Raw genomic sequence first — 12500 nt, 5'->3', positions numbered from 1 at the left:
AAGTAAGACCAGGAGAGAAAAACTAGACTTTTTGTGTCCTCAATTCCTGAAGGAGACAGCTTCACACCGCCTCTCTCTCTGCTCCCCCCTCAGAACTGTAAATAGCTCCTTCAAGTGTGTGTGTGTGTGTGTGTGTGTGTGTGTGTGTGTGTGTGTGTGTGTGTGTGTGTGTGTGTGTGTGTGTGTGTGTGTGTGTGTGTGTGTGTGTGTGTGTGTGTGTGTGTGTAAAAATTGGTTTTGGTTTTGTGTTCAATTCCCGCAGAAATCACATACACCTAGCCAATTAAAAATGTTTACACTCATTAGACAGACAGACAGACAGACAGACAGACAGACAGACAGACAGACAGACAGACAGACAGACAGACAGACAGACAGACAGACAGACAGACAGACAGACAGACAGATAGACAGACAGACAGACAGAGAAGGTGCTACTATGTCACTTCTATCCTCCCACTGTCACTGTCAGCATTTAAAACCTGTCAACACACATGCCAACACACTCTCTCACACACACGCACGCACGCACGCACATAACCGGAAGGTTGCAGGATCAAATCCCCGAGCTGACAAGGTACAAATCTGTTGTTCTACCCCTGAACAAGGCAGTAAGAATGTGTTCTTAACTGATTTGCCTAGTTAAATAAAACACTATCAGGCTACATTGACATGACCCCACCTGGCTACTGTGTGTGTCTCCCCCAGGTTAAAGTGACAGGTAGCCTGATGGTGTGGTATTGTAGTCAGAGGTCCATTAGCAAGAAGATCCCTCTAGAATCAAGGTGACATTTGACGTTTTTGTAGGTCTCCAGGATGTCGGGAGGCGGCGTCAAAATTGTCCACAGGAGTAAAAAAAGAGCTTGGATTTAACCCAGATCTATGTAATGAGAGACTGTAATTTAGACCACTGCACCCTCCACAATGAATTAACAAAGGCAATCAATTGCTAAACTAAACCCTGGAGTTGTTTTTCTAAACTCAACCAATTAGAATTAATGCATGAATTTAATTAAGCCAATTGCAAACCCTAACCAATCAGAATTAATGCCTAAATTGAACCCTATCCCAACCCTAAACGAATCGGAATGAATGATTTTCTGTTTTACTTAACCAAGTCATAATTAATGCCAAAATCAAGGCAAGTCAAAACCGGCCACTAGGGGCAACAGTGAGCATTAGTACAATCTAGGGTTTTGCTAGGGAATTGTGGACATGGATGGCGGTGTAATTTGAGGGTCTTATGTTCAATCCCAGTTACTGGCACTGAGGTGTAAATAAACTACTTGAAATTTGGAGAAACGTGCACAAATGTCTAATTTTGATGTGAGACCGTGAGAGCCTGTTGCCTTAGAGGTAGAGGCCGGATGGAGGTCAAGGCCTAATTCTCTGACATCCAGAGTACAGGATCTGAATCAAATATTTACCCTTCCCTTCTGACCCTCTAAGAGTTTATCAATTATAGAACAATACAGAAAAGTCCATCATTTTCCAAGTGAGGAACATTTTGCATAAGCACATTGAGAGCCTAGAATATTATCAGAAGTCCATGCATATGGTGATCCTGTGAACAGTAGCATACAGTCTATCATTCTGCAGCTTTATGATTTGTATTTCATGATTCTATGGTAGAATAGTGTTGTTCTGTGATGATCCTATGGTAGAATACACTGGTGCTCGCTGGTTCTATGGTAGAATACACTGGTGCTCTCTGGTTCTATGGTAGACAAGTGCTGTTCTGTGATGATTCTATGGTAGAATGCAGTAATGTTCTAATATGCTTCAATAGAGTTCTATTATATTTATTTATTTGGTCATTTAGTAGACACTCTTATCCAGAGCAACTTACAGGAGCAATTAGGGTGAAGTGCCTTGTTCAAGGGCACAGACAGATTTTTCACCTCGTTGGCTCTGGGATTCGAACCAGCAACCTTTTGGTTACAGGCCCAATGCTCTTATCTTCTACTGCTAGGCTGCTAGGGTGCTTTATATTTCTATGCTAGAACACATGGGTGCTTTATATTTCTATGCTCGAACACATGGGTGCTCTATATTTCTATGCTAGAACATATATAACGAATTGCAAAAATCGCTGAAGTTGGAGACTTTTATCTCCCTCACCAACTTCAAACATCTGCTATCTGAGCAGTGATCGGTCTGCTGTACATAGTCTATCGGTAAATAGCCCACCCATTTTTACCTACCTCATCCCCATACTGTTTTTATTTATTTTCTTTTCTGCTCTTTTGCACACCAATATCTCTTACCTGTACATGACCATCTGATCATTTATCACTCCAGTGTTAATCTGCAAAATTGTAATTATTCGCCTACCTCCTCATGCCTTTTGCACACAATGTATATAGACTCTCCTTTTTTCTACTGTATTATTGACTTGTTAATTGTTTACTCCATGTGTAACTCTGTGTTGTCTGTTCACACTGCTATGCTTTATCTTGGCCAGGTCGCAGTTGCAAATGAGAACTTGTTCTCAACTAGTCTACCTGGTTAAATAAAGGTGAAATAAAAAATATAAAAAAATATAAAAAAAATGGGTATTTTATATTTCTATGCGAGAACACATGGGTGCTTTATATTTCTATGCTAGAACACATGGGTGTTCTATATTTCTATGCTAGAACACATGGGTGCTCTATATTTCTATGCTAGAACACATGGGTGCTTCATATTTCTATGCTAGAACACATGGGTGCTTTATATTTCTATGCTAGAACACATGGGTGTTCTATATTTCTATGCTAGAACACATGGGTGCTCTATATTTCTATGCTAGAACACATGGGTGCTTCATATTTCTATGCTAGAACACATGGGTGCTTTATATTTCTATGCTAGAATAGGATGGCGTTCTACGTTTCAATGCTAGTATAAGTATGAGTCGGGGTGTTTGGAGCCAGGCTGAGGTGAAGGGGACATATTGTTAGGGGGGTAGAGAAATGCATTAACAGCAGTAAATTTACTCAGGGGACTACTAGCTAGCTACTGACGTCCCAAGCATCACAGAGAACAAACACCCAGAGAGAATTATAATGAGCTTTAAATATATATACACTCACAATGCATACACAGAGCGCAGACACACATGTACATACATATCTACGTACGCATGCACAACACACACAACAAACACACCGCTACGGTCACAGCCATTAATACCAATGCTCATTTCATCCCTAAACCACACTCATGAATATTTGATCCTGTGTATAAAAGACCAATTAATGCAGTGACTCACTAACTGTGTGATTAGCAACCCAATGCCTTAGTTTACCTTTGTCACACACACACATGCTCGCAGGAACACACTTGCAGACACACACATACATATGCACACACCAGTGGTGTGTATTCATGGCTGTCAAGGAAAGTCAGCCCCCCCCCAAAAATACTTATCTTATCCGAGCAAGCGAAACAGTGCCCTTCTGTATGTGCAGGCCATCTTTCTGATGCTGTCTGGTCATAAAGAGTATGACATTGTTGCCGCCCGTAGCATTGAATGAAATGCAAGGGAAGCCAGCGAGCATTTGGCCTCCCTTGATAAAAAAGTATACAAAATTAGCGAGCTTAACTGTGAACGATCCTGGCACACCAAAAAAAAGTGTCAATGGAAGCCAGCTTGGATTGTTGCAGCTAGTTGTGTTCCTAAATTTGCCATGGATAGATATAGGGATTTGGACTTTTGGTTTGACTTAATTCTACGTACTGGCCGATGATTATAAAGGTGATTCTGATCCAACCATTAATTCATACATTGTGCCCCTGGCCTGAGAGGATGGAAGTTCAATATGTAGTTAGATGTAGAAGGCTAATGTTAACTAGCTAACATTACCCATGAATGTAAGTTTGGAAGCATTTTAGCCAGGTAGCCTAGGATAACAAAACATATCCAGGTAGTTTAGGACAACAAAAAAATAGTCAGGTAGCCTAGGACAACAAAAAAATAGTCAGGTAGCCTAGGACAACAAAAAAATAGTCAGGTAGCCTAGGACAACAAAAAAATAGTCAGGTAGCCCAGGACAACAAAAAAATAGTCAGGTAGCCCAGGACAACAAAAAAATAGCCAGGTAGCCTAGGACAACAACAAAATAGCCAGGAAGCCTAGGACAACAACAAAATAGCCAGGAAGCCTAGGACAACAAAAAATAGCCAGGTAGCCTAGGATAACAAAAAATAGCCAGGTAGCCTAGGACAACAAAAATATTGCCAGGTAGCCTAGGACAACAAAAATATTGCCAGGTAGCCTAGGACAACAAAAATATTGCCAGGTAGCCTAGGACAACAAAAATATTGTCAGGTAGCCTAGGACAACAACAAAATAGCCAGGAAGCCTAGGACAACAACAAAATAGCCAGGAAGCCTAGGACAACAAAAAATAGCCAGGTAGCCTAGGATAACAAAAAATAGCCAGGTAGCCTAGGACAACAAAAATATTGCCAGGTAGCCTAGGATAACAAAAAATAGCCAGGTAGCCTAGGACAACAAAAATATTGCCTGGTAGCCTAGGACAACAAAAATATTGCCAGGTAGCCTAGGACAACAAAAATATTGCCAGGTAGCCTAGGACAACAAAAATATTGCCAGGTAGCCTAGGACAACAACAAAATAGCCAGGAAGCCTAGGACAATAACAAAATAGCCAGGGAGCCTAGGATAACAAAAAATAGCCAGGTAGCCTAGGACAACAAAAATATTGCCAGGTAGCCTAGGACAACAAAAATATTGCCAGGTAGCCTAGGACAACAAAAATATTGCCAGGTAGCCTAGGACAACAAAAAATAGCCAGGTAGCCTAGCATAACTAAGAAATAGCCAGGTAGCCTAGGATAACAAAAAAATAGCCAGGTAGCCTAGGACAACAGAAAATAGCCAGGTAGCCTAGCATAACAACAGAAAATAGCCAGGTAGCCTAGGACAACAGAAAATAGCCCGGTAGCCTAGGACAACAGAAAATAGCCAGGTAGCCTAGGACAACAGAAAATAGCCAGGTAGCCTAGGACAACAGAAAATTGCCAGGTAGCTTAGGACAATGCAAAATAAAAGCGTGTACTGTATGACAGAGTCACAGACCGTTTCGACAACATGAAAGAGAGGATGATGGCATTGGTGTTTCTCTAGTAGGGAGAGTTCAACTTATTTTTCTTCTTGCACACATGCACACAGAAATCAGAACCATGGACATCATATTTCGTTTATTGGACTAAATTATTTTTGGTATCTTTTAGTTGTTACTGTATTAGACTAAGCAGAGGTGATTTGATGATGTTGAAGTTGAAATGGTGCTGGAATAGTGGAGGCAGCTCCTGTTTTCTTTACGACTTGCAGTAACTCTCCATGGTTCTAAATCAATAGTTGTTTAGTGGTCCGAAAATGTCAGAAAACATTAACTTGTTTACCATGCTGTAGGTCATGTAACTGTCTGTTGCATTCAATACGCTTTGTGGACTTTACTGGATAAAGGTTGCTATCCAGTTTTGTGAAAAAACAAAGATGTGCTTGAGTTTATTCTGCCACAGTCTCTTCTTATTGTCTCAGTCTGAGGCCTATATATCACGGTGTCAAGGCATATGAACTAACAGGTTATAGAGCAAACAACCCAACTATCACAACACATAGGTTGTAAAATTGCTTTTTTCTGGCTTTCCCAGTAATTTTACCCACGCACTGCTATTGACACACACACACACACACACACACACACACACACACACACACACACACACACACACACACACACACACACACTCACACACACACACACACACACACACACACACACACACACACACACACACACACACACACACACACACACACACACACACACACACACACACACACACACACACACACACACACACACACACATGCTTGCAGGAACCCACATGCGCACACACACGCACATGAACACACAAACCGAACAGCTCATCTCTTCCCGGTCTGTAACTAAATAACTGAATAGTCCTGCTCTTTCACCACTTTACTGCTCTCATTAAGCCTCTCTGTGGTAAAAACTCCTGCCATTTGCACATTTCATACTGTTAACTATTTAAAAGCATTTACAGCTATTTAAGCCTATTTCGCAGGCAGGATAAAGAGAGAGGGGGGAGGTTACCAGCTCTACAAGAACAATTACCTCCCTTTTACCTCAGCCTGACTGAATCCACCTTTATAAAAGGGGGAAGAGGGAGGGAACATATTCAGCGAGAGGGAAGGGTTCGTGCATGTGTGTTTGCGTACCGCCATATGTGTGTGTGCGTGTGTATATGAATAGCATAGGTAGCATGATTATTATTTTTCCATGTTTTCTGAAAGTCTTGAAAATGTATGCGACACATTATGCAGATTATTAGACATATCTCGCCTCTCCCTCCCTGTCATGTTTAATGGACAGCCACCATTGTAGAGCCTAGAGCTTTCTATTCTAGAAGTGTTACAACATGACAGTGTGAAGTGTGAAAGTGTCAGAGTGTTAAGAGTGCCACAGTCTGTGTGTGTGTGTGTGTGTGTGTGTGTGTGTGTGTGTGTGTGTGTGTGTGTGTGTGTGTGTGTGTGTGTGTGTGTGTGTGTGTGTGTGTGTGTGTGTGTGTGTGTGTGTGTGTGTGTGTGTGTGTGTGCATGTGTTTGACGGTGTGTGAAGTGTGAAGACAAGTGTGTGAAGAAGGCTATCACAGATCACCGTCTCTTCCTGGGATATCTTGGAATAGAGACAGAGGGTGCAGCAACATCAACAACAACAGAAGTGTCCAGACTAATGTTGCGGGGGTCAGCTGTGTGTTCACCCGCATCCGCCCGCAATTGCAATTGCTAATAACCCATCCGCAAGCGCAAGACAATCAGCGACTATATGTGACAAAGTGAAAATCTGAGGCCCGCAACTGACCCTAACCCGCTAATATACATTACAAGACCAAAAGTACGTGGACACCTGCTCGTCAAACATCTCATTCCAAAATCATGGGCATTAACATGGAGTTAGTGCCCATTAGACATTTGACAAACTGAGGTGAGATCCTATGACGCTGCCATGTTGAAAATGACTGAACTCTTCAGTCAGGCCATTCTACTGCCAATGTTTGTCTATGGAGATTGCATGGCTGTGTGCTCGATTTTATACAATGAGTGAGGCTAAAATAGCAGAATCAAATTTGATGGGGTGTCCACATAATTTTGTGTATAGTATATAAACAATGTTTTTGTCCACATACTTTTGGTCATGTAGTGTAACTGCAGGGACTGCGGGTTATGACTCAACCCTCACAACACGAGTCCAGACAAGGGTTTCACCATTACAGTAGTAACCCACACTGACATTAATAAGTAGTTCAACAGTCAAATCTGTTCCAATATACAGGAAGGCATACAGTAGTTCAACAGTCAAATCTGTTCCAATATACAGGAAGGCATACAGTAGTTCAACAGTCAAATCTGTTCCAATATACAGGAAGGCATACAGTAGTTCAACAGTCAAATCTGTTCCAATATACAGGAAGGCATACAGTAGTTCAACAGTCAAATCTGTTCCAATATACAGGAAGGCATACAGTCGTTCAACAGTCAAATCTGTTCCAATATACAGGAAGGCATACAGTCGTTCAACAGTCAAATCTGTTCCAATATACAGGAAGGCATACAGTCGTTCAACAGTCAAATCTGTTCCAATATACAGGAGGGCATACAGTAGTTCAACATTCTAACTATCTGTTCCAATAGCAGTCGTTTTCACAACCAGAGATTGCCAGGGTGTGGAAACATAAACAAATGGACTAAACAGGGAAATAAATAGCAACCTACAATGGGTGGCCAGTATTCTGTCACAATGCGTTACCCCCTGAACTTTATAATGCACACACACAGTCTGGTACAATTACTGCATGATCCCTTTTTTCCATGTTATCACTTGGTTACACACACACACACACACACACACACACACACACACACACACACACACACACACACACACACACACACACACACACACACACACACACACACACACACACACACACACACACACACACACACACACACACACACACACACACACACACACACACACACACACACACACACTTAAAGCAATGCAACCTCAGGGCTATATGAGAGAGCAATCTTCAGGGATATTTTCTCTGAAAACACAAGATAAGCTTCGATAGGAAATGAGAGACTTCCTGAGATACAGCACAGGCAGGGTTTCAGGGTAAAACTTCACGACACACACACGCGCAAAGGCACAAACGTACACACACACAAACGTATGAACATGCGAGCATGCACGCTCCCACACACACACACATAGAAAATCTCAGATCAGTTGTTTTTGTGTCTGACATTTCAGCAGTACTAGTGGTGCTTTGGTTAGGCTTCTGTGGTTGTACTGACCACATAAACATCCTCTTCATGTTTCCACAGGTACACAGACTGCATTAAACACAACTCTTACTGGAGTGCTTTCTGTCTATTGTTTGTTTGCTAGTATGTAAGACATGTGACAGAAACAGAGGAAAAGAGCGAGAGAGTAAAGAGAGAATCAGGGAGAGAGAGGTGAGGTAGAGAGAGAGAGCAGAGATAGAGACTCAGGGCCAGTTCCAGGCATAAGCAACAAAAGTGGTTGCTTGGGGCCCCCAGCTGCTAGGGGGTCCCCGAACCCCAATTATTCTTTAGGAACTCGGTCAGGGTCTCAACTTACTGTTGAGAGTAAGAATAGTAGAATACACAAGGTGCAATTTCTAAAATGTTTAGATTGGTAGTTAGCCTAGCCAGCTATCTAAACTTGTGGTAATCATGGCCGAAAACCGACCGGGCATTCAGGGCACGTGCCCAGGGGCCCCCATTGATTTGGCTCATCATTCCTACTCAGATATAATGTGGAACTGCCCCCCACCCAAATCTCTCTTGGGGCCCCCAAAAGGCTAGAGCCAGCAAGGTGAGACGGACAGTATTTGATTGTGCCATTCTTGTTGGCTGATGGATAACGTTACTATAACATTCCTACCAGAACAATACATGAACCATAGAAATATTTACACAGTAATGACAATAATACACAGGTTGTTATCAATAAACGTCCCAATAAGGTGCAGAACATTTGTTTTGCCTGCTGGGGTGCAGGGAGAACCCCAGTTCCACTAAAACTAATGACAACTGCTTGCGGTATTCAAGGGATTGTTTAAGAAATGTTACAATTATTTGGTTGTAATATGATCACCTAATTAAAAGCAGAACTAGTAATTGAATATGTTTTTACATACAATGCAATGGTGCACATTTAGCTCTATTTAGCTCTACAACATATAGCTGCATGGCTTTCGTAATTAGTATTTATGTCATTTCGGAGGGTAGCCTATCTATTTGACATGTAGGTCTAGCTAGCTAGCTAGCTAAGCAAACAACTTCTGTCATTTAGCTTGGTTCGTCAGAGATAGCTAAGGCTTTTGTAAAGAGATGGACATGTAGTAAGATTTATTTTGAGTCCAAGCCTGTCCTAGTGGTCTGTCTGATTACTGTCAGCTGGGAAGCAAATCAAACAATATTTAGATAACCAGAGAGCTAGCTAACCTAGTTGTATACACTGAAAGTTAGCTTATTACCTAGCTGGCCAAATTGACATGATATGTCATTAGCTAGTTATTCAATTTGACTTGGTCCATCAATCAATGTCATGTCTGTCTCATTGCACAGCAGCAACAGTGATTTTAAAGATCGTAAAACAATGTAAATAAGGGGATGGGGATAAATATGTTAGTTATACTAGGTACGTTGGTAGGAGAAAAGTTTCTAGCTAGCTTGCAAACATTTCTCTAGGTACCTAGCTACATTATATGGGAAAATGCACCCTTCTGCTGCTTGATAGGCAGAGCCCACAATGGATGGAAAATGTATATAAACTATGCATACTTGTCAGGTATAGCTAGTATACTTGTATTTATATCAAATGTTTTCAATAAAATGAAATCGTGGCTTATATTGAGAGATAGAGGTGTGCTCCAGCTGTGTTTTGCGCTGTAATGCACGCGAGCAGGATACGGGCTTTTGCCCTCCCAGCTGAGAATGGAATGTTTGAATTGGAACGGGATACGATGTCATTGATAACAACCTGTGAGGCGACATCATAATCAATCATTCAGGGTTTAGCCAAGAGTGTTATTCCAGGAATGTTTTTGACTAGGTGAAAGGAAACATTCTAAGAACAACCCACCGTGGTTATGTTGCTGGAATGTTCCTGGAATAGATCAGAGAGAGAAGACTGAAGAAATGGCATGAAGATACATCTAGAAACTAACAGCTAGCTTTGATTATATAATAGCATTTTGGCAGCCTGATAATATGAGATGGCTGGAGTTTTTATTTAACACAGTGCATGGCAGAGTTCAACTCAGTATAATGTATTCCGTCCTGTGTTGCTCATTTGGTAAGAGCATGGCACTAGCCATGCCAAGGTTGTGGATTTCTGTTCCCACTGGAATTATACATACAGACGTATGCATTCATTATACTGTAAGCCACTTTAGATAAAAGCATCTGATAGGTTTATATGATTACTAAGCCTATATTACAACTTGATTTCCTTCAGAGCCAGTAAAGAAGGAATTGATGTTGAACAGTTACATACAGTACATGCTCCACATTGACCCACTTATACATGCTATATTGTCACAGTCCTTGATAAATCTCCCATAGTCAACCCTCTAGTGGCAGAGAGACCTACGGTTGAATCCCACATTGAATCACACTATATGTTATTTTTTTCACATCCATCCAGAACTATCATGAGTTATGAATTCATATTCTGCTGTTACATTGAAAACAGCTTAGGACCCTTCTGGCTCTGTTGCTGATGCTGCAATACTCTAACTTTTCTGCTGTGGTGGTGAGGTGTGTGTGTGTGTGTGTGTGTGTGTGTGTGTGTGTGTGTGTGTGTGTGTGTGTGTGTGTGTGTGTGTGTGTGTGTGTGTGTGTGTGTGTGTGTGTGTGTGTGTGTGTGTGTGTGTGTGTTAACTGTGGGAGGAGAGACGTGTTATAACATTCTGCAGAGGAAAAACACATCAATGGACTGAATGATAAATCACACAGTCTGACCGTGTCTCTCTCTTTTCATCACTCTTCCTTTCTCTCTCTCTCCGCCCTGTTCATCTCTCATTGTCACATACATGCTGAGATGCAAACAATAGTGAACACACTTCAGTAATAGGTAGCGCTCTTCAAGTGTGTGTGTGTCCCACAGCAGAAACAGCACTTGAAATAAGCCCTGTTGTCATATTCTGCACCACTCCAATCAGTCAATACAGCTCTGCATTTTATATCAACATGACACACACACAGTCCCTCCATCCCAACACACACACAGTCCCTCCATCCCAACACACACACAGTCCCTCCATCCCAACACACACACAGTCCCTCCATCCCAACACACACACAGTCCCTCCATCCCAACACACACACAGTCCCTCCATCCCAACACACACACAGTCCCTCAATCCCCAACACACACAGTCCCTCCATCCCAACACACACACAGTCCCTCCATCCCAACACACACACAGTCCCTCCATCCCAACACACACACAGTCCCTCCATCCCAACACACACACAGTCCCTCCATCCCAACACACACACAGTCCCTCCATCCCAACACACACACACAGTCCCTCCATCCCAACACACACACACAGTCCCTCCATCCCAACACACACACAGTCCCTCCATCCCAACACACACACAGTCCCTCCATCCCAACACACACACAGTCCCTCCATCCCAACACACACACAGTCCCTCCATCCCAACACACACACAGTCCCTCCATCCCAACACACACACAGTCCCTCCATCCCAACACACACACAGTCCCTCCATCCCAACACACACACAGTCCCTCCATCCCAACACACACACACAGTCCCTCCATCCCAACACACACACAGTCCCTCCATCCCAACACACACACAGTCCCTCCATCCCAACACACACACAGTCCCTCCATCCCAACACACACACAGACCCTCCATCCCAACACACACACAGTCCCTCCATCCCAACAAACACACAGTCCCTCCATCCCAACACACACACAGACCCTCCATCCCAACACACACACAGTCCCTCCATCCCAACACACACACACAGTCCCTCCATCCCAACACACACACAGTCCCTCCATCCCAACACACACAGTCCCTCCATCCCAACACACACACAGTCCCTCCATCCCAACACACACACAGACCCTCCATCCCAACACACACACAGTCCCTCCATCCCACACACACACAGTCCCTCCATCCCAACACACACACAGTCCCTCCATCCCAACAAACACACAGTCCCTCCATCCCAACACACACACAGACCCTCCATCCCAACACACACACAGTCCCTCCATCCCAACACACACACAGTCCCTCCATCCCAACACACACACAGTCCCTCCATCCCAACACACACACACAGTCCCTCCACCCCAACACACACACAGTCC

At 42.9% G+C, this 12500-nt stretch overlaps 1 protein-coding gene across 4 annotated transcripts in view; it reads right to left on the bottom strand.

The window, feature by feature from the left end:
* Positions 1-12500, bottom strand: part of LOC118373036 (adenylate cyclase type 2-like) — an 88920-nt gene that overhangs the window by 74931 nt on the left and 1489 nt on the right. The window lies entirely within an intron of this gene.

Source organism: Oncorhynchus keta, chromosome 20, assembly GCF_023373465.1.
Source record: "Oncorhynchus keta strain PuntledgeMale-10-30-2019 chromosome 20, Oket_V2, whole genome shotgun sequence".
In the NCBI taxonomy this organism is placed as follows: domain Eukaryota; kingdom Metazoa; phylum Chordata; class Actinopteri; order Salmoniformes; family Salmonidae; genus Oncorhynchus; species Oncorhynchus keta.
This window is presented reverse-complemented; position numbering and strand designations above follow the sequence as displayed.